Source organism: Pecten maximus, chromosome 12 (genome assembly GCF_902652985.1).
Source record: "Pecten maximus chromosome 12, xPecMax1.1, whole genome shotgun sequence".
Taxonomy (NCBI): domain Eukaryota; kingdom Metazoa; phylum Mollusca; class Bivalvia; order Pectinida; family Pectinidae; genus Pecten; species Pecten maximus.
The window spans coordinates 33071942-33092904 of record NC_047026.1 but is presented as its reverse complement, the minus strand read 5'-3'; the positions used below and the strand labels follow the sequence as shown (position 1 = coordinate 33092904).

The following is a 20963-nucleotide window of genomic DNA, read 5'->3' as shown; positions in this document are numbered from 1 at the left end:
TCGAAATCCTCCAACATCAAAACCAGTCCTCTGGATATGTTTCCAGAGTATCTCCTCGCGGCATGCTGCAAGTGTCCAATGAATCCCAGACCTGCAACCCAAAAATCATGTCTACCTACAGATGAAGAGTGGGAACTTTGACAAACGGCCTTGCTCTTCAGGAATGCTTCTTAAGTGGTGTCGTTTTCTCATCTGTTGATGTCTTTCTCACTCACTTCAAATTTTCTCCAAATGATCCTATTGAAGTATTACATCTGTCAGTATTTTGTTAAGCATTGTGTTATTTCTCTCACCAGCTTCCCTTTCTTATTTACCCTGTGGGTGTTGTTTTCGTTTCTGTTAATGTAAGTCCCCGTTTCTGTTAATGTAAGTCCCCGTTTCTGTTAATGTAAGTCCCCGTTTCCTTCGTTTCTGTTAATGCAAGTCCCCGTTTCCTTCGTTTCTGTTAATGTAAGTCCCCGTTTCCTTCGTTTCTGTTAATGTAAGTCCCCGTTTCCTTCGTTTCTGTTAATGTAAGTCCCCGTTTCCTTCGTTTCTGTTAATGTAAGTCCCCGTTTCCTTCGTTTCTGTTAATGCAAGTCCCCGTTTCCTTCGTTTCTGTTAATGTAAGTCCTGGTTTCCTTCGTTTCTGTTAATATAAGTCCCCGTTTCCTTCGTTTCTGTTAATGTAAGTCCCCGTTTCTGTTAATGTAAGTCCCCGTTTCCTTCGTTTCTGTTACTATAAGTCCCCGTTTCCTTCGTTTCTGTTAATGTAAGTCCCCGTTTCCTTCGTTTCTGTTAATGTAATCTCCCGTTTCCTTCGTTTCTGTTAATGTAAGTCCCCGTTTCCTTCGTTTCTGTTAATGTAAGTCCCCGTTTCTGTTAATGTAAGTCCTCGTTTCTGTTAATGTAAGTCCCCGTTTCCTTCGTTTCTGTTTTTATCGTAATATCGTTATTCTTATTCAGGGACGTATACATAATTATTTGAAACTTTAATTTACAATTTTTTCTTTGTATTAGAGTCATCTTAGTTTGTTTGTTTGTTGTTTTTTTTTAGAAGGGACATAAACAGATCTAGATCATTTATTTGCGCCGCTTTCCTATCCGAATTGCCCGCAAATACGGTGACGCATTACGTTCCGTTTTTTTTTGTTTTTTTTTCGTCTTGCGGTTGAACTCCATAATGATTGTTTTGCAAAGCAACACTTATTTTAAAAGTTTAACATTAAATGTAACTAAAGGGTTTATGTTTCAATACCATGCCATGTTCGTGTGCAAAACATTATTTTGGAAAATCTTAATAAAAGTTATCTTAAGTAAACTGAACTTAATTTAGATACTACCTTGAAAGGCGGCTGTGTGACTTCAAAGGATATATCTTAAAAATGTCGCCAATTTCCAACAATTCAATGCCTTATAAAAACAATGGCATCAGGTAAATATGTCCATGTGTCACTCATAACACAGAAGTGTTACGTCGTTGATGATTGGCTAGTAGTCTGTAGCAAACGTAAAACTAATTTCTTAAATAAAGGAATCCCTAAATGAAATGATAAATTACTACATTCATCCTGGACTAAAAAATGTGGTCATGTTGATAATGTTGATAATTTTATGTTTTATATTTATGCTCTTCCTTTATATTAGTGTAATCAATATTCTTCAGATCACTGTTTATATTTACACTGTTTGTATTTTTACTCTTTATATTTACACTATATAAATTCATTCTCTTAAGCTTTACACTCTTCATACGTTACTCTTTAGATCTACACTGTTTATATTTTCATTTTCAATGTTTACACTGTTTATATTTTCATTTTCAATGTTTACACTCTTTATATTTTGCTCTTTATATGTTTGCTTTTGATATTTACAGTTTTTCTTGGTATTCTCTTTGTTTAAATTTACCTTCTTCATATGTATCCACTTAAGATTTACACTCTTCATACATTACTCTTTAGATTTGCACACTTTATATTTATTCTTTTTTATATTTACACTCTGAATATTTATACTCTTTATATCTTAACTCTTTAGATTTACATTTTCTATATTTACACATTTTATGTTTAAATTCTTTATATTTTCACTTTTCATATTTACATTCTTTATATTTACACTCTTTATATTTATACCATTTATATACATTTTTATATGAATCTACTGTTGCTATCTATACCCGTTTTATTTGTTTTTTATTATATTTACACTCTTCATATTTTCATTTTTATATATTTACATACTCTATGTTTACACTCCTCATAGTATATTTACATTATTTATCTTTACACTCCTTATATTTGCACTTCTTATATTTAAATCTCCTGTTGCTATTTATACCCGTTATATTTGTTATTTTTACAGTGTAGTACATATTAAGCTAATGCCTCTCGCGGAATTCGTAACTTCACCACGTGTGTCCATAACTTACATATTGCTGTTTATCAGTACAGTAGAAATTCCAAAATAAACTTAAATCTTAATCAGTATTAAACCCTCTGTTCCACAAAAATGATATCTGTGCTTAAGATATGCAATACACAAATTATGTTTTTATTTTTTACATGTGTATCACATATACCATGCTAAAATGTGAAGATAAGAATTATCAACTTGAAACTTAAACATGTGCAAAAATATTGGTCTCCACATGAAAGCTGATTATTCAATTACAATGTATACGCAGTGTGCCGCTCAGTAGCATACCTATAATGACGCGGTCGATTGACTAACACCTGGGGGGAAATACCTGTCTCTGTTGTCGGATGGACACGTCGGTTCACAGGTTAAATAAATAAAGACTTGAATACCCACACGATTAGTCAGATCACAGCCAACTACTTACATTCCGGAACAAAGCGGTCCGCACTTGACTTTTTATTTACTTACAATTAACTTAAGAGGAGACCAAAGGAGGTATTAAGTAAAACTATTTATGAGACACTTAAAGAAGGCAGCTTTGAGGAGTTAAATGAACCGTAACACCAATTTGCTGACCCTTCGATGGTTATTTTCATCAGTTCAAGATCGACATCGTTCTTCTCCATTTAACAGCATTAGGACAAAACTGAGACATCAAAACCTCCGTCAAAACCCCGTAATGACTTAATCGTCTTTGATTGTAAATAAAAATTTAGATATTTACCGTGTTTAAGAGGACACATATATACCTTAGTTGCTGGTATCAGAGGAAAATATCTTAAACACAATCAAATGTATTTCTCGGGAGTGTTATAGATGTTTAGTTTGATGTCGACTGGGCCTGGGTACCCTCCAGTACCGGGATCGCTAGCGATGTAAGAGCCGATTCGATTCATCTGTGACCATTTTAGCATGTTTTATTGATTAATTTATATGGGATAAATTGTTCAAAGACAGCCTACAAGTAAAATATAGCGATAACATCACTTTTCCGTTTATATTCTTTTCTGCTGCATTTGTATCATATTAACATTAATAGTTCAAATCGAATCCAACATGTGTTCCGCGATCAGTCAGTGGGAAAAACTCCCCAGGAAACCAAAAGTATCCGAAATGAATCCAGGTTTCCCGATTACGATCACGTGCATAAAACGCAGGTGTTGATAGAACAGTGTTTGCTGAGCGATGTGTCCTCTCTAATAAATGGTTTGATAAACTGAGCCCGCATTTGTTTGAGCAATTCATTTCCATACACACTTACAAGTACCAGTAAATGTCTCCACGCGTTTAGCAATTACTTTTTCCTTTTTATCTAGAAATCCACTGATACGTGGAAATGATAATTCCAATTATCTCAAAATCAACACTGTTCGAGAAATGTAATGTCAAAATACATTATTATTGTATGTATGGTTTTGGCCCAGACTGAATATGATCAGATTTGGAATGGTTTGTACGAAGGCTTGTAATTCGGTGAGGTGAAATGGCGTCATTTAAGACTCGGACGGATAAGATCGATTTTATTTATAACTGAACAAAAACGTCACATGATACATACACATATCGTTAAAGATAAGTGTTAAAGATAATCAGTATTAAAACATCAGCATTTTAACGACTTACAAGGTAATTAGAAATTCAGAAAAAGAACCTAACCGCATTACAAAGGAGGCAGCTGTCGTTCACAATAATATGAACGGAAACAAGGACGATTCACGTCCGATAACTCTGTCTACACCATAACTAGTCTCGACTTCACCACGGATTTCCCTTCCACGACCAGACGGCGGCCAATTGGCTGGTTTATCTCGACATCGAGGTTAAGGTATCGTCATTTAATCTGCCAATGCTTACTTTGTATATTTTTCATCATTTTCCTTTTCTGCGTCGTGTGATTTCAAAATTATGTAATATGTGTAACTTACTTAGCGATTTATCTCCCTTCAGTTTAGTGTATACCTGTACATGTGATCGGTTAGAATTCAAAACTAAACGGAACTTATTTAATTTTAACTTATGTTATATTTAGAATTGTCACTGTCTCTGAATCGATATTTCTTAATAACGCGAGTGCAGAACGTGACCCAATTCGCCGCGTATGAATATATGCAAATAATGGCGGACTTCTTTCCCCACAACATGTGTAAGAACACCAAAATAATTTATTTCATAAAACATTGCGATCAAATATGAATAAAATAATTGAAATGTGGGGACTTTTTCTTCTCTTGTCGGTGGCCGAGCTGAGTTCTCTGTGAAAGGTTTTTGGAAATGGTTGTTGTGCGTGATAAACTTATTGAAAATATTGAAAATATATAATTATAAACATTTCATTCTGTTCTTTTTTTGATATCGCAAATCGATTGGAGCATGAGGTAAATTGAATAAACCGTTTACGGAATTTATCTCGTGCTCTATTTGATTTATGATATCATAAACTAAAAAAAAAAGAAAAAAAAATCCTTCAACATACGGTGCACAAGTACATCCATATATGGTATTATACGCAACTAAGTAATAACAGTAAGTAATACCACAGGCACATACGTGAGATTATCTCACGTTTAGTATTTTTAAAATAAAGATTCTAGTTAATATTCATAGAATTAATTTACAACACTTACAGTTACAATAATAATGTTCTAAATTATTTTTATACAGAAAACACCCCAACATATTATTGTATGATTATTACATTTGTGCTGTTTACATATGCTTATGATTCCATTATTTACAAGCTGTGAAAATGCTGATAAATAACACAATCCTACGTATTGCTTTCCAAAATAATCGGAAATATCTAAAAATGTATCAATATATACCTCAATATATACCTCAATATCTTTTACGCCATTATTTTGTTTTCTTTTAATACTGTACATATATGAATTGCTTTCAAATGTATTATGACGTGTTCGGGCAGTTGAAATGGATAAATCTTTAATGAGAAGAAACATTTAGTATGCATACAAAATTAAAATGACACCACCATATCTATTACGTAAATCAGAGATTTGTGTTACGGCTCCAATAAGCCAAGACACTATGCTGAAATGAGATGTCGTTGGCCATATTGTCAGTCTGTCCTTCAGTTAGCACTCTTTGATGACCCCGAACGACTATTTAATGAGCCAAATAAAATACCGGACCATTATTCCGGAAATGGTGATAATGACCATGTAATATGTATTGTTCGTTGCCTATGAAGGAGAGTGATTCCACATCAGTGGCTGGCGGAGGGCAGAATCGTTCGGTTTTGTTGGAGGTTATTCTCAGACGTTAATGAGTCTGTTTTCAATTTCCTTTAGGGAAATCCGGCGGATCAGTGTGGAGGGCTGAGACGATCGTAATTCAATAACTTCGATTTAAAGCGATCACAATTTAATTAAAATGGAAATTGCTACTAGATTGGCAGATTTAGGAACTTGTCAAGATTTTCCTGCCTGGATAATAATTGTCTACAAATTAAATAGTGTTTTACATTCTTTAAGGGCCAGAATATAGGGTCTTAAGGCGCCTGAAGCTAATGACGCTCTCAACAAGACTTCAAATATTTAATTCACTGCCAACAAGATTAGATTGTTTGCCATTATCGTCCACAAAGAAGATTTATTTCATAATTAAGCCCGGCAATGTGGCAAATTGTTTCCAGTATACGGCTAGAGGAGCATCCGCTTGTGTGAAACAGATTAGATAAATTGGCCTCTCACCAACTTCTATTAGAACGAGGTCCCCGCTAATGACAGGCTTGACAAAGGGGCGATGTCCGTAACGCGATAACATGACCAGCGCGGATTGCTACCTTACTAGTCTAATGTCTCATGAGCGCGTGCGGCGCATCAACGCTCAGCGTCAATATTAATAGAAGCTCGAGCTAAATAGGTAAGGATGTATAATTGTGACGGAAGAGGAAAATTACATTAAAAACTGCAAAGTGCCCACGAAATGAATCTGACTAATTCAAAACTTCTAAAGACTCGCTATCATTGGCTAAGTGTACGATAGTGATGGCTAGCGATTCGAAATTGGTTTGCAAATGGATGTGGCATCAGGTCATAGATGTCAGTTTGCACGCCGCATCGTCAGCTCCACTGAATAGGGCCGGCGTTCTTATATCGTCAGCGATAACTTCGTCAGTTGTCCTTTTTTTTCTTCACGATTCGACGTCTAAACATTTCAGTATTTTACTCAAACTTTCGGACAAAACGCACTTTAATTTTCTTTCACGATGTTTAAAAAATCAGTCTAACCAATATTCCTTACGCCATTTATAAACATTGATTAAACCGGTTTTAGCTAGCCATTTTGTCAGTGATTCTTTTGTACCCTGTCAACCTATCGTCTGTCTAAGAAGTTCTATATATACGTAATAGTACGGGTGTGTAATGGGATCTGTAGGGTGATGTGGAGAAAATGAGATGTTTTAATTCCTTAAACCACTGTGGAACAATGAACACCAATAAGACATATATACATGGTAGTCTTATGTAAATTATTCTCTAACAGTTTAGACTATCTTAACATAGTCCATAGTATCCCAAACTGACCCTATCTATCTATCGCAATACCTTGACAAATGACCAGGTTTGGATACCCAGGACACACAATTGGGCAATTTGGAACACCGTAGATTAATAGGCAAATAATCATAACGTAAGTCAATACAAACGATCAAGCGTGGTCCATGGTACATTCGTACAACCCTATATTATGTACAGGTCTCGACACTGTATGGTGATTCAGACATTCTAGGCATAAAATTATCACTCTTTGGCCATCCACAATTAGGCAGGACAATAATGACGTCATGGCCATGATCAAACTCACCACAATATAGCCGCACAATTTTGGTGGCGGGGGAAAAGACAAGTGCACCCGTTGGTTCGGTGTACCCGCTCCCCAGGCGTTAACAAGGAGCGTGCATATACTATATGTTGGAGGGTAATTCATGTCTTATCTGATACATACTAATCATTGAGATAAACTGTTAAAACGCGCATTACATAGATCTAGCACTTAATGTTCGTAACCACAGATAAACGCATATCCTTTCAGATACAATTTTATACATTAAAATCTTTCATTGACAATAGATGGGTTTCCGTTGATATCTGACAATGCACAAATGACATGCCCCTTGCGTCTTCTTCTTGACAAAAACACCAGGCACCAGGAGGCGCCCCAATCGGCCCTAACATCAACGTTTATGGGGCGCTCTGTTGTAATGTGATCAGTCGAGTAAGTCCGATATCCATTACGCCTTCCCGTGTTCCTTTATCTTGACAATAGTCACAATTTGATCATTATGTTGCTATAGGTATAACACTGTTACAGTTATTATGTTAATTGAGAATTTAATGACGGAGTTCGGAGCCAGTTGACATTATGAGGGGGTGATGAGCCGCGTTGCATAGAAGATAGCACAAACTCACAGGAGATCTTATCGCTTAGAAGTTCTATCTCACCATTTAATCGCCGATATGCTTTCGTGACTTTCAAAAAGAAAGGTTTAGGCGATAAAGTAGATGGCTGCGCTTCATTTCGATATTTAATATTTTACCAGTTATGAGTACAGCCAAAATGCAATATTAAAGACATACTTTAATTGCATTTGATATTGTGAATACCTAAATGATTTCAAATTACAATGAATTGTATTATTTGTAAATTTTAAAGTGTCAGTTTTATATAAAAAGTAAGAGGTTATTTAAACTTGTACAATGAATAATACGAGCAATTTTAAAGATATTTATGTAAACCATAAATTGAAATGCTAATGTACAACACGTTTGCATTATATTAAGAGTAAAATATTTTAAAACCTCTTAGTAGTAGCTACAATGTACCTCTGATCCCTAAGAAATTTGCTACCGAACCCTTTTGTTCAATAAACGATTGTACTTTAATTTACAATGTATTATTGCACTCAAATCATCTACAAAGTAACATCATGATATTTTGGTATATTCATTTAAATAAATTCTTTATCTGCAATTTTTAGTCACTTGAACAATGCATGCATTTACGAGTTTGTAAATGATATATAATGTACATGTATAGTTTTACAAATTAATGTTAACATGCCGTATAAAGTTTTACAAATTATTGTTTACATGAGTTATATTTTGACAATAGTTTTATAACAAATTAATGTGAACATGTTATATAATTTGTCAATAGTTTTTCAAATTAACGTTTTTTATGCCGTATAATTTGATAATAGCTTTAATTACAAATTAACGCTAACATGCTGTATAATTTTACAAGTTAATTATTACATGCTGTATAATTTGACAACAATTTTACAAATTAATGTTTGCGTGCGGTATAGTTTGAAAATAGTTTTATTACAAATAAATGTTAACATGATGTATAATTTGGCAATAGTTTTAAAAATTAATGTTTACATACGGTATAATTTGACAATCATTTTACAAAAAATGTTTACATGCTGTATAGTTTTACAATTAATGCATACATGCTGTATAGTTTTACAATTAATGCATACATGCTGTATAGTTTTACAAGTTTGATGTAAACATGCTGTATAGTTTTACAATTAATGTTTACATGCTGTATAGTTTACAAGTAAATGTTTACATGATGTTTAGGTTAATAATTAATGTTTACATGCTTTATAGTTTTATAATTAATGTTTACATTTCGTATAATTGACAATAGCTTTACAAATTGATGTTTACATGTCGTATAATTTGACAATAGTTTTTCAAATTAATGTTTACATGCGGTATAGTTTTACAAATTAATGTTTACATGCTGTTTTGCCAGCCATTTTATGCTACTGCGCTAGTGTCTGAATGACGCCGTTATTATAAAAAAAACAAGTCTTAAAACGAAAAGTTAGTATCTACTGTTAATTAAGAGTTCATATTAAAAGTATCAATGTATTCCACCTAATTGGTTGTTTTAAATTTTAAAAAACAAAACAAAACTATGTTATTGTCAGTCTTATTACTGAAGATGACTTCTGTGAGTTTGGAAACGGCGTTAGGAGTTGTTATATTGTACATACACATTTCATTTTAATGTTCCCTGTGAGAGAGTTCCGATATACTTCATAGACGTATTTGAGTGGAAATGTCTATGTGTTTAATGAGTTATAGATGAGTTCTCTGTGGTGTTATTTGACTTACGTATGATAATTACCATCACAGATATTTATATTACCATTATTATGGTACATCAATTAGTCACGGTTGGCTAGCTGATGTGTAATTAATTAGCCAGACCTTATCTTGATGTCGTGATCTATTAGCATAGCGGGGATTGGTAAGTCTGGTAGTTGCCGGGGTGGGTACTGACACGACCTTTCAACCCCACTAATTGTGGATCCTCAGTATGTCAGCATTTAGAACAGAGTGGAGGGTTTAGACTTTGTCCATCGTCAGCCACTAATGGTAGCATTATCGACGTCACTGAAGCGTGGCCAAGACTGGCCACCAACAGGGTAGAGGAATGCAACGGAAAGTGCCAAAACAACCATCTCCCGAACTAATCATTCAAACTAAAGACAATGAAATTACCACGAATACATCTTAAATATATCACTTGGGTCAGCTTTATTTGTTAAAGTTATATCTTATACACTTGTAAGTGTCTGTTACCTGAGGAGATATGCCTGTGTGTTGGACCCGACACGCACAGTTCGATGACGGTAATCTTGTATTATCAGGAAGGCAATTCTTTTTGGTTAAGAACCCTTGTTGATAGTCAAAGATGTTTAGTTTTCTTAGTAAAATATAGCTCTACAGCACATTCAGTATTTGTTATAATGCGCATAATGATACATATCAGTCTGTTTTCAACATTTGTTTAATTTCACAGCTTAGGATAAATGAATCAACGATTGTAAATTACAATATTGTGCAGATGATGTTCAATGAGCATTGTCATTTCTCTTCCGACTGTAATTACGCATTGCATTTTATTAATAAGATATTGTAATACATTGTCATAAATATGAAGCATTACATATGATATTAGTTGATTGCATGGTATTGAAAAGGAAAATTACTCAATATTAGAATTAGCAAATCCCGAAATACCGGATTGATTTACTATAACAAGGGATTAAATGTAAAAATTACAATGTTCTATAGCAATAGAAAGTACCGTATGATTATAATGAAATGGCGGGCTTAATTAGAATAAAATATAAACAAACAATAAATGATAATATTCATTTTCTGGTGCAAGAACAATATAAAGTTTCATTTAAATTCGCATACATGTAACATAACCATTTTTCGCCACACCACCTGTACATGTCGGGCATTGTCTAGCAATGTTTTATTAAGCATTACTGGATACCGAGGTAGATTTAAAAAAAAAAACAACAAGTAACTGACAAGTGTAGAAAGGCAATAACTTTAACTTATTAAACATACATACACATGAACATAGAATCTCGCACGGTTAATATTGATTAAGTTACATGTGATTATTTTCAAACAATAAAGGTTGAAATTAGGAATGTGCTCCAGATACCGAACAAAATATAAGTTACACTACTATAATGCGTACTTGTGTTACACAAAATACTATCATGAATAATTTAAAACTATCTTCGAAAATGTGTATATAAGTGGTAGAATCAGGCTCGTGACTACAGAAATTGAACGTAAATGTATTTTGCCGTTGTTGAGCAATGGTGAAGAACATGTAGAATTAACGAATTTCAAGCAGGATTTTAATAAAATAAATCTGTCCTGGAAGAATTGAATGGACATATTAAAATGTCACAAACGAGTAGCATTGTGACATTTGTTAGTAGGAATGCCTTGCAAAAAATACGTGTTTCAGCGAAAGGGGGTTTCTATCAACATTGAGTAGCTTGTGACATCAATTCTGATAGACTTGCCTTACTTTAACCTATTCTCTTTAACGCCTTTTGCAGCGTAGGTCTACAATCACATCCCACAGTTAACTCGATTTTGGATCCATGTCGTTACAGGTACATGGGTTCTTTCTCTATAGATCTTCTGGTTCTGTCTCGGACTCGCAATCTGTCTTTTCCATCCAGTCTATCCATTAACTTACGTTAATAATATAATCATGTTTGAATGTAAAACAATTGTTAGAAACTGTCCACTGGTTTGATGCCAATATAAAGTTGAGATTGCAATTTGTGAAATTAATGTGAGATAATGGTTTAATGACGCCACTTACCTTATCCACAATATTTGGATTTGTTTCACATAGTTGTGCTTTAGTCCAAATACATGTATATTTATAATATTACAAGTGGTTGACACAGCTGATGGACGTTTGTCTCCATGGTTGGCTCATGTCATGTTTAAAATCATTTGATGTACACGTATCTTATGCTACTTTGAAATACAATGTTGAATCTTCAGAATTGCATCATTGGGCTATTAATGACGTCATCTCTTTGTGACGTTACTCAAAGTCAACTTGACGGCGCCATTTTGAAAGGACTGATCGGCGCAATTTAAGCGTTTTCTGCTGTTATCGGAGAAACTGTGCATGAATAGCTAACGTCAAGTGAGTATTTTGTCAAAAACTAGTCATAATATTTCAGAAATATAGCAAAAAAAAAAAAAAAAATTATCTATCTCCGCTACGACTGGAAAAATCAGCACGCTTCAAGGAGGTGAATACAAAGGTTAGCCCTGATCGGTCAAAAACGGAAAACTTATATTTTCACTAAAAAAATCTTATATTTTTTCTGCTCATAGCTCATAACAATATTTATTGCATTTTTGCCAGTGAAATAGAAATTTATCAAACTAATAAAATTTATATTTTCACTGCAGCGATGAGCAGTGAAAGTATTTAAGTTTTGCAGTGAATATATAAGTTTTCCGTTTTGGCCAATCAGAGCGAACCTTTGTATTCACCTTATTGAAACCTCAATCGAAGCGGAGATATATAAATTGGTTATTTTGCCGTATTTCTGAAACATTCAGAATAGTTTTTGCCAAAATACTAACTTGACATTTCTCTTTTCCTACAAAGATTCCCCGATAACAACAGAAAACACTTAAATTGCGTTGAACAGTCCTTTCAAAATGGCGCCGCCAAGTTGAAGTGGAGTAACGTCACAAAGAGATGACGTCATGAATTCCCGCACTTTTTTTTTAAATGCAATGTTAAAATGCAATGAAAAGAAAATTGAATGGTTTCCCGTTGAATATAACATATATTTCACTCGTACATGTTGTATGATATATTATTTTGCTAGTTTTCACACGTGCTTCGCTCGATATTCTATCATACTCGTGAAAAATATGTTATTTTAAACGGGAAACCATTCATTATCCTCTATATATTTACGAACTTTGAAAACTTAACTCGATCTCCTTTTTTTTCAATATGATAATTCTATCCTTTGAACAATGTTGAGGAAATGCATAATTTCATGAATGGTGATGAAACAGGGCCTTTGTATAGTACATAAACAGGGGCCGGTGTATAGTTAGTTCATGAACTAGGACCTGTGTATATTACATTAACAGGGGCATGTGTATAGTACATGAACAGGGGCCTGTGTATAGTACATTAACAGGGGCCTGTGTAAAGTACATGATGTGAGACATGTGTATAGTACATGAACTGGAGCGTGTGTATAGTACATGAACTGGGGCGTGTGTATAGTACATGAACTGGGGCGTGTGTATAGTACATGGATTGGGGCGTGTGCATAGTACATGAACTGGAGCGTGTGTATAGTACATGAACTGGGGCGTGTGAATTGTACATGAACAGGGGCCTGTGTATAGTACATGAACTGGGGCGTATGTAAAGTACATGAACTGGAACGTGTGTATAGTACATGAACTAGGGCCTGTGTATAGTACATGTACAGGGGCCTGTGTATAGTACATATTGTACATCAACTGGGACGTTTGAGTATATAAACAGGGACATGTGTTGTTTATAAACTGGGACGTGTGTTGTATATAAACAGGGACGTGTGTTGATTATAAACTGGGACGTGTGTTGATTATAAACTGGGACGTGTGTTGTATATAAACTGGGACGTGTGTTGTGAATAAACTGCGACGTGTGGTGTATATAAACGATGTGTGACATTATCCTACCTGAGTACAAATGTATGATTTCCCTTCAGGTATGCTTAGCGTTCTTTTAATTTGCAATAAATTAAATAACCTTCAATAATTAATGTATTTCTCTAACAATATATGGATGACGAAGTAATTATGACCGAGTACACGTGTATTTACCTAACCGTTTTACCTACATTGGGCTGAGCGATTAACGTGTTTATCTGTCATTAAAGTGTAACAAGTAAACCCAACGGCGGACGAATTATCCGGATAATTCGAAAAGTAAATATTTCGACAGAAACAGACTAGGGAAGTTTTGCTAATAAAAAAGATGTAATTTATCTTACAAGAATGAATAAAATATGTTGATACATGGGAGTAAATCGGATAACATTAAATTCCGATTAATTTGAAAACCTTTACCAATAGTTCGTATTGTTTGTTTACAGATAAACTTACGATCATTGTAGTTCACTGATTAGTAAACAAGATGACAGATTGGTTTTCCCTCTTTACAATGCTACAGTGAATGTTTACTTAGAAAGAAATATAAACACTAATTGAATTAGACATTATCAAAGGTATAAAGAAGGTGTTGGTAGCCAAAGGTTATTCTCAACAAACCGTAACGGTCTCATTGTACAGAGGTGAGCGTTATCTCTCATCAAAATGTACTTTAGCCAGTGAGCTCTTCTGTCACATATCAGTATGTGGCGGGGTTAATACGACGTACCGGGGTCACCGCACTCTTCTGTCATATATATATCAGGTGTGTGTAGCGGGGTCAACACGATGTACCGGGGTCACCGCGCTCTTCTGTCACATATATATCAGGTGTATGTAGCGGGGTCAACGCGATGTACCGGGGTCACCGCGCTCTTCTGTCACATGTACATCAGGTTATGTAGCGGGGTCAACACGATGTACCGGGGTCACCGTGCTCTTCTGTCATATGTACATCAGGTGTATGTAGCGGGGTCAACACGATGTAGCGGGGTCATCGCGCTCTTCTGTCACATGTATATCAGGTGCATGTAGCGGGGTCAACACGATGTAGCGGGGTCATCGCGCTCTTCTGTCACATGTATACCAGGTGTGTGTAGCGGGGTCAACACGATGTAGCGGGGTCACCGCGCTCTTCTGTCACATGTATATCAGGTGTACATTGTATGTAGCGGGGTCAACACGATGTAGCGGGGTCACCGCGCTCTTTTGTCACATGTATATCAGGTGTATGTAGCGGGGTCATCACGATGTACTGGGGTCATCGCGCTCTTCTGTCACATGTATATCAGGTGTGTGTAGCGGGGTCAACACGATGTACCGGGGTCACCGCGCTCTTCTGTCACATATCAGTATGTACCGGGGTCACCGCGCTCTTCTGTCACATGTATATCAGGTGTACATTGTATGTAGAGGGGTCAACACGATGTACCGGAGTCATCGCGCTCTTCTGTCACATGAATATCAGGTGTACATTGTATGTAGTGGGGTCAACCCGATGTAGCGGGGTCACCGCGCTCTTTTGTCACATGTATATCAGGTGTATGTAGCGGGGTCATCACGATGTACTGGGGTCATCGCGCTCTTCTGTCACATGTATATCAGGTGTGTGTAGCGGGGTCAACACGATGTACCGGGGTCACCGCGCTCTTCTGTCACATATCAGTATGTACCGGGGTCACCGCGCTCTTCTGTCACATGTATATCAGGTGTACATTGTATGTAGAGGGGTCAACACGATGTACCGGGGTCATCGCGCTCTTCTGTCACATGTATATCAGGTGTATGTAGGGGGGTCATCGCGCTCTTCTGTCACATGAATATCAGGTGTACATTGTATGTAGCGGGGTCAACACGATGTACCGGGGTCACCGTGCTCTTCTGTCACATGTATATCAGGTGTATGTAGCGAGATCAACACGATGTACTGGGGTCACCGTGCCCTTCTGTCACATGTATATCAGGTGTATGTAGCGAGGTCATCACGATGTACTGGGGTCACCGAGCTCTTCTTATCACAAAATGTTAATGAGAAATATGTGTACCGCATTTGTACGAAAAGTCTTCGTTACTTCATGATCATGTCGCAAGACGAAATTTGTAATGAATTTCCAATTGCCATTTAAAGTAAAAACCTAGTATTATAATATCCAAATAAGGTCGAAACTTGCTAAAATAAAATATTTTCTAGCTCGTTAAAAAAAACAGAAAAAAAAGGGGAAACAAATTAAATTTGAGTAAAAATCTACGTAACTGGACACAATTTGTAATTACTTTTCAAACTTCATGTAAGGTAATACATTTGTATAGGAATATAATAGTGAAATTAAGTCAAAACGTGTACAATGAAAAGATTGTCTTTCGATCCGTTGGTGCATATTTGTTTGAAAAAAATATACTTTTATTAAACACCATTCGTCATTTAGTACCCTAATATTAATTACACAGAATGATACAATAACTCCCTCTAACAATATCAAGAACTGATGATATTGAGTATGTACAAACAGTCCAGAAAGTAATAAAAGATGTAAAGAAACAGTATGCAGTGCCAATCTATGATATAAATAACTTGGATAACATAAATGAAAATGAAATACAATTTATTATTGATGACCAGTTATTTTTGGAAACTTTATTGATGGAAATCAGGGGGAATGATATTTATAAATGTAAAAAAGAGTTAGAAGAGATTAGAGATAAAAAATTGAAGGGAAATATGTTTAGATCAAAGGTAAAATGGATAGAAGAAGGGGGAAAACCATCAAATTATTTTTGTAGTTTTGAAAAAAGAAATTTCACAGAAAAAATAATACCAAGGATAGAAACAGAGATGGGAATTATTACAAAGCAGGAGGAAATTTTAGAAGAAACCAGAAAGTACTATGATATACAAATGTACTCTATATAAATAATGATAAACCCTCTAATTACTCATGGATTAATGATCTCTCACTTACTGATATCCCTAAACTAACAGTCGATGAAAAAAATAATTTAGAAGGCAATATTAATTATAGGGAAGCAACAGATGTATTAAAGAGTATGAAAAATGATAAAAGTCCTGGGTCAGATGGTTTCACTGTTGAATTTTTAAAAATATTTTTGGAAAAATCTTAATTCATTTATTATTCGATCAGTAAATCGGGGATATGAAACAGGTGAAATATCTGTAACTCAAAAACAGGGAATCATTATTTGTATATACCAAAGGGAGATAAACCCCGTCAGGTTTTAAATAATTGGAGACCCATTTCTCTTTTAAATGTTATATATAAAATAGCTTCAGGATGCATCGCAAAAAGACTTAAATCAGTTCTAGATAAACTTATACATAGTGATCAAACAGGCTTCATTCCGGGCAGATATATAGCTGATAATACTAGATTAATTTATGATGTAATGGATTATACAGAAGAACAACATATACCAGGCATGCTTCTTTTAATAGACTTTGAAAAAGATTTTGATTCTGTTTCATGGACATTTATAAATCAAGTTTTACAATTTTTCAACTTTGGGGACTCAATTAAACCTTGGATAAAAACTTTTACAAATAATATTTCTTCTTTTGTAAACCAATGTGGAAATTTATCTAAACCCATTAAACTAGAAAGAGGCTGTAGACAAGGAGATCCATTATCACCCTATATTTTTCTTCTCTGTGCAGAAATATTAGCAATTAAATTAAGAACAAATACACATATAAAAGGCATAAAAGTTGACACAACAGAACATCTTATATCACAATTCGCTGATGACACTTTTTTTTATTCTAGATGGTACTGAAACATCACTTAGGTATGCTTTAAAAGAACTTAATTACTTCTGGGAAATATCGGGACTCAAATTAAACTACACAAAAACACAAGTTATATGGATAGGGATTAAAAAATACAGTTCAGAGAAATTAGTCAATAATCTTGCTCTATCATGGGGTTCAACACATTTTAATCTTTTAGGAATTAACTTCAATGTTGACCTCAGTAAAATAGTTCAGTCTAACTTCATAGAAAAAATTACAAAATTAAAGGCACTAATTAAACAGTGGAATAGACGATATATAACTCCGATAGGTAGAATAACCGTAATAAAAACACTGCTACTATCAATACTTACACACTTATTTATAGGATTACCATCACCTAACCAATCTACTATGAAAGAGATTCAAAATATGTTCAATGAATACCTTTGGGGAAGTCCAATAGCAAAGGTCAAAGGAGATATTATTGTGAAATGTTATGAAGAAGGTGGCTTGAAAATGGTTAATATCCAACATTTGAAATGGCCTTAAAATCAACATGGATTAGAAATATTTGTCTTAAAAATTCAAATTGGCAGACACTTCTTTTTACAAAAATTAATAGAAATAAGCTTTTAACGTTAGGAAATAGATATTGAATATAATATCAAAAATGAACTTCATAACAAATTTTGGATTGATGTTTTTAATGCGTGGAATACATTAAGAGGGGAAATTGAAATATTTATGCCAGAACAAATATTATCTCTACCAATTTGGTATAATGATTTAATAAAAATAGGTAATAATACTGTATATTATAAGCAATGGTTTGATGTACCATGTGTACCACTGATATATATTGATATTGTTATTAAAAGTAAAAAAGGTACAACAGATATGTATAATGTATTGAATAAAAATAATGTATTGCCTACAGGCCAAGCAAAGTGGGACACCATATTTGGAAATATACCTATTGAGGAATTGAAAAAAATATACAGATTGCCTTTTGACACAAATAAAAATTCAAAACTACAATGGTTGCAATTTAGAATTAATCATCATGTCTTAGCTACAAACACTTATTTGAAAAGATTCATTTGGTTCAGTCTGATTTGTGTAATGTCTGCTTCATAGAAAAAGAAACAATACAGCATGTACTTTGGGAATGTGATAAAGTCCAAAATTTAATTATGGCTTTCCAAATTTGGGTGCAAGATACTTGTAATGAGACATTTAATGTATGTAAAAAAGATTTCATTTTTGGTAAAATAGCACAAAACCCACACCAAAATAACAGAGCAGAAAATATTATAATACTAAATATGAAGCACTATATTTATTGTCAAAAGTGTTTAGGTAAAGCTCTTTACTTACCCACTCTAATTAGTAACCTTAAAACTTCATATAACATGGAGAGATACTTAGCAAAAAAATATGACAAGGAAGCTACTTTTATTGAGGATTTCAGTGCTTACCATTCAGCTTTTATAAAATAAATATAACAATTACAATAAGGTAGTGTCTTTCATTATGAAAAAGATTTAAATTTACCAATGTAATTATTTTTTATACTTTTTCAATTTACTTGTGTTTTTTGTTGGATTCGTATCAACCTTTTTTTTTCCCCATGAAATGTTTTTATTAGCAATAGTCAGTTATTTTTTGTCACCCTTTCAGAAATTGCCTTTGCTTTCGTCGGAAATCTCGTTCCTTCTTCTCTTCTTCCTTTTATGTTTCCTTTCTCTCTTATCTTTGTATTTCCTTTTCTAAATCAGCTTCTACTTTTTATCCAAACTATCCCCCAATCCCATTTTTCAATTAGCTCCAGTCAATATATTCATTGGTTGATTGTTTCAATTCTACATACACTTTACTGCCCAATAATTAAGAATGTAATAGTAGATTTTAAATATGAGTATTCATAAAAATTGATTACATGTACGTAATTAAGAGAGTATTGATGTATATGTTTGTCTGGAACTAATAAAAAAAAGTACTGATGATACAACATAATAAATTAACACCATTCTCCTGTAGTAAATACAAAAGAATACAATAACATTATTCTCCTGTAGTAAATACAAAATAATACAATAACATCATTCTCTTGTAGTAAATACAAAATAATACAATAACACCATTCTCCTGTAGTAAATACAAAATAATACAATAACATCATTCTCCTGTAGTAAATACAAAATAATACAATAACACCATTCTCCTGTAGTATCCTCTAATAATATCAATTACTGATAAAACAAAAAATATATACAAAATAATACAATAACACCATTCGCTTGTAGTAAATATAAAATAATACAATAACACCATTCTCCTGTAGTAAATATAAAATAATACAATAACACCATTCTCCTGTAGTAAATATAAAATAAATCAATAACACCATTCTCCTGTAGTATCCTCCAAGCAGTTTCACCTAATACGAAGACATCATACTTGTATGAAAACAGTACATGTTTTTTTTTTTTGTTAATTACAATGAAGATAAAATAATTATTATTTTGTAACTGGTACACAAATTTTCATAATTCACGACCCAATGGTCTACTTAAATGTAAATTAAAAGTGCATTTTTTACCGTTTGATCAATACTATTAACAAATATAATTTAAAATAGGAGACATCCGCATTGGCTTTGAACATTTCAAATTAAATGCTCTATGTTATTAATTATATGGTGCTGATTTATACGAAGAAACTACTAAAAGTTTATTTTTCAAAATCTGAAGATCTCATTTGGGAAATTAATATGTGTTTTCTGTTATAAGTCACCAATAAAGGACTTGTAAGCTCATGTTGCTATTTCCAGTACACCGTACTTGAGTATCTCATGCTGCTACAATATTTCTAGCTGTGTGAGTATCTCATGCTGCTATTTCACCGTACTTGGGTATCTCATTCTGCTATTTCTAGTTACGTGAGTACCTCATGCTGCTATTTCTAGTTACGTGAGTATATCATGCTGCTATTTCTAGTAACGTGGGTATCTTATGCTGCTATTTCTAGTTACGTGAGTACCTCATGCTGCTATTTCTAGTTACGATAGTATCTCATTCTGCTATTTCCAGTTACGTGAGTATCTCATGTTGCTATTTCTAGTTACGTGAGTATCTAATGCTGCTATTTCTAGTTACGTGAGTATATCATGCTGCTACTTCTAGTTGTGTGAGTATCTCATGCTGCTACTTCTAGTTGTGTGAGTATCTCATACTGCTATTTCTAGTTACGTGATTATCTCATGCTGCTATTTCTAGTTACGTGAGTATCTCATGCTGCTATTTCTAGTTACATGAGTATCTCATACAGCGAATCACGATCCTTTAATGTTATTCATGTTTGTTTTTGTTTTTTTGTTGTACTTTTTTTAGGGTTAAATTTATTCCTTAAATCGACATTTGATTAAACGATAATTTTAGACCAATTAAAATGATTTTCTCGATAAAATCTTCACCATAAAGGGCGAGTTCTGTTAACCAGAAACTTGACGCCGTTCCCCATTAGTATGCGTTTCTGTTTAAAGTTCCCCTTAAACGTGTAAATCGAACGCGATAACAAGCTATTAAGATAATGAACTCTCTGATTGTGTTAGAAAAGACCATACTCTGCTTTATTATCAAGTGAGTTAAATCCTGCTAAACTGATACAGACAACTGTCTCTTTTGACTTTTTGTGATGGCATCCGCTTTCAATTTTACGTTGCGTAATTTCTTTGTAGAGATTTTAAATACTAAAAA

The 20963-nt window shown here is 34.0% G+C and overlaps 1 long non-coding RNA gene across 1 annotated transcript in view; it reads left to right on the top strand.

Annotated features, from left to right (window-relative positions):
- Positions 1-4141: 4141 nt before the first annotated feature.
- Positions 4142-20963, top strand: part of LOC117340074 — a 43167-nt gene continuing 26345 nt past the window's right edge. Inside the window, exon 1 of the long non-coding RNA XR_004535359.1 lies at positions 4142-4228. This is a non-coding gene — a long non-coding RNA (uncharacterized LOC117340074). The remainder of the gene's footprint in view (positions 4229-20963) is intronic.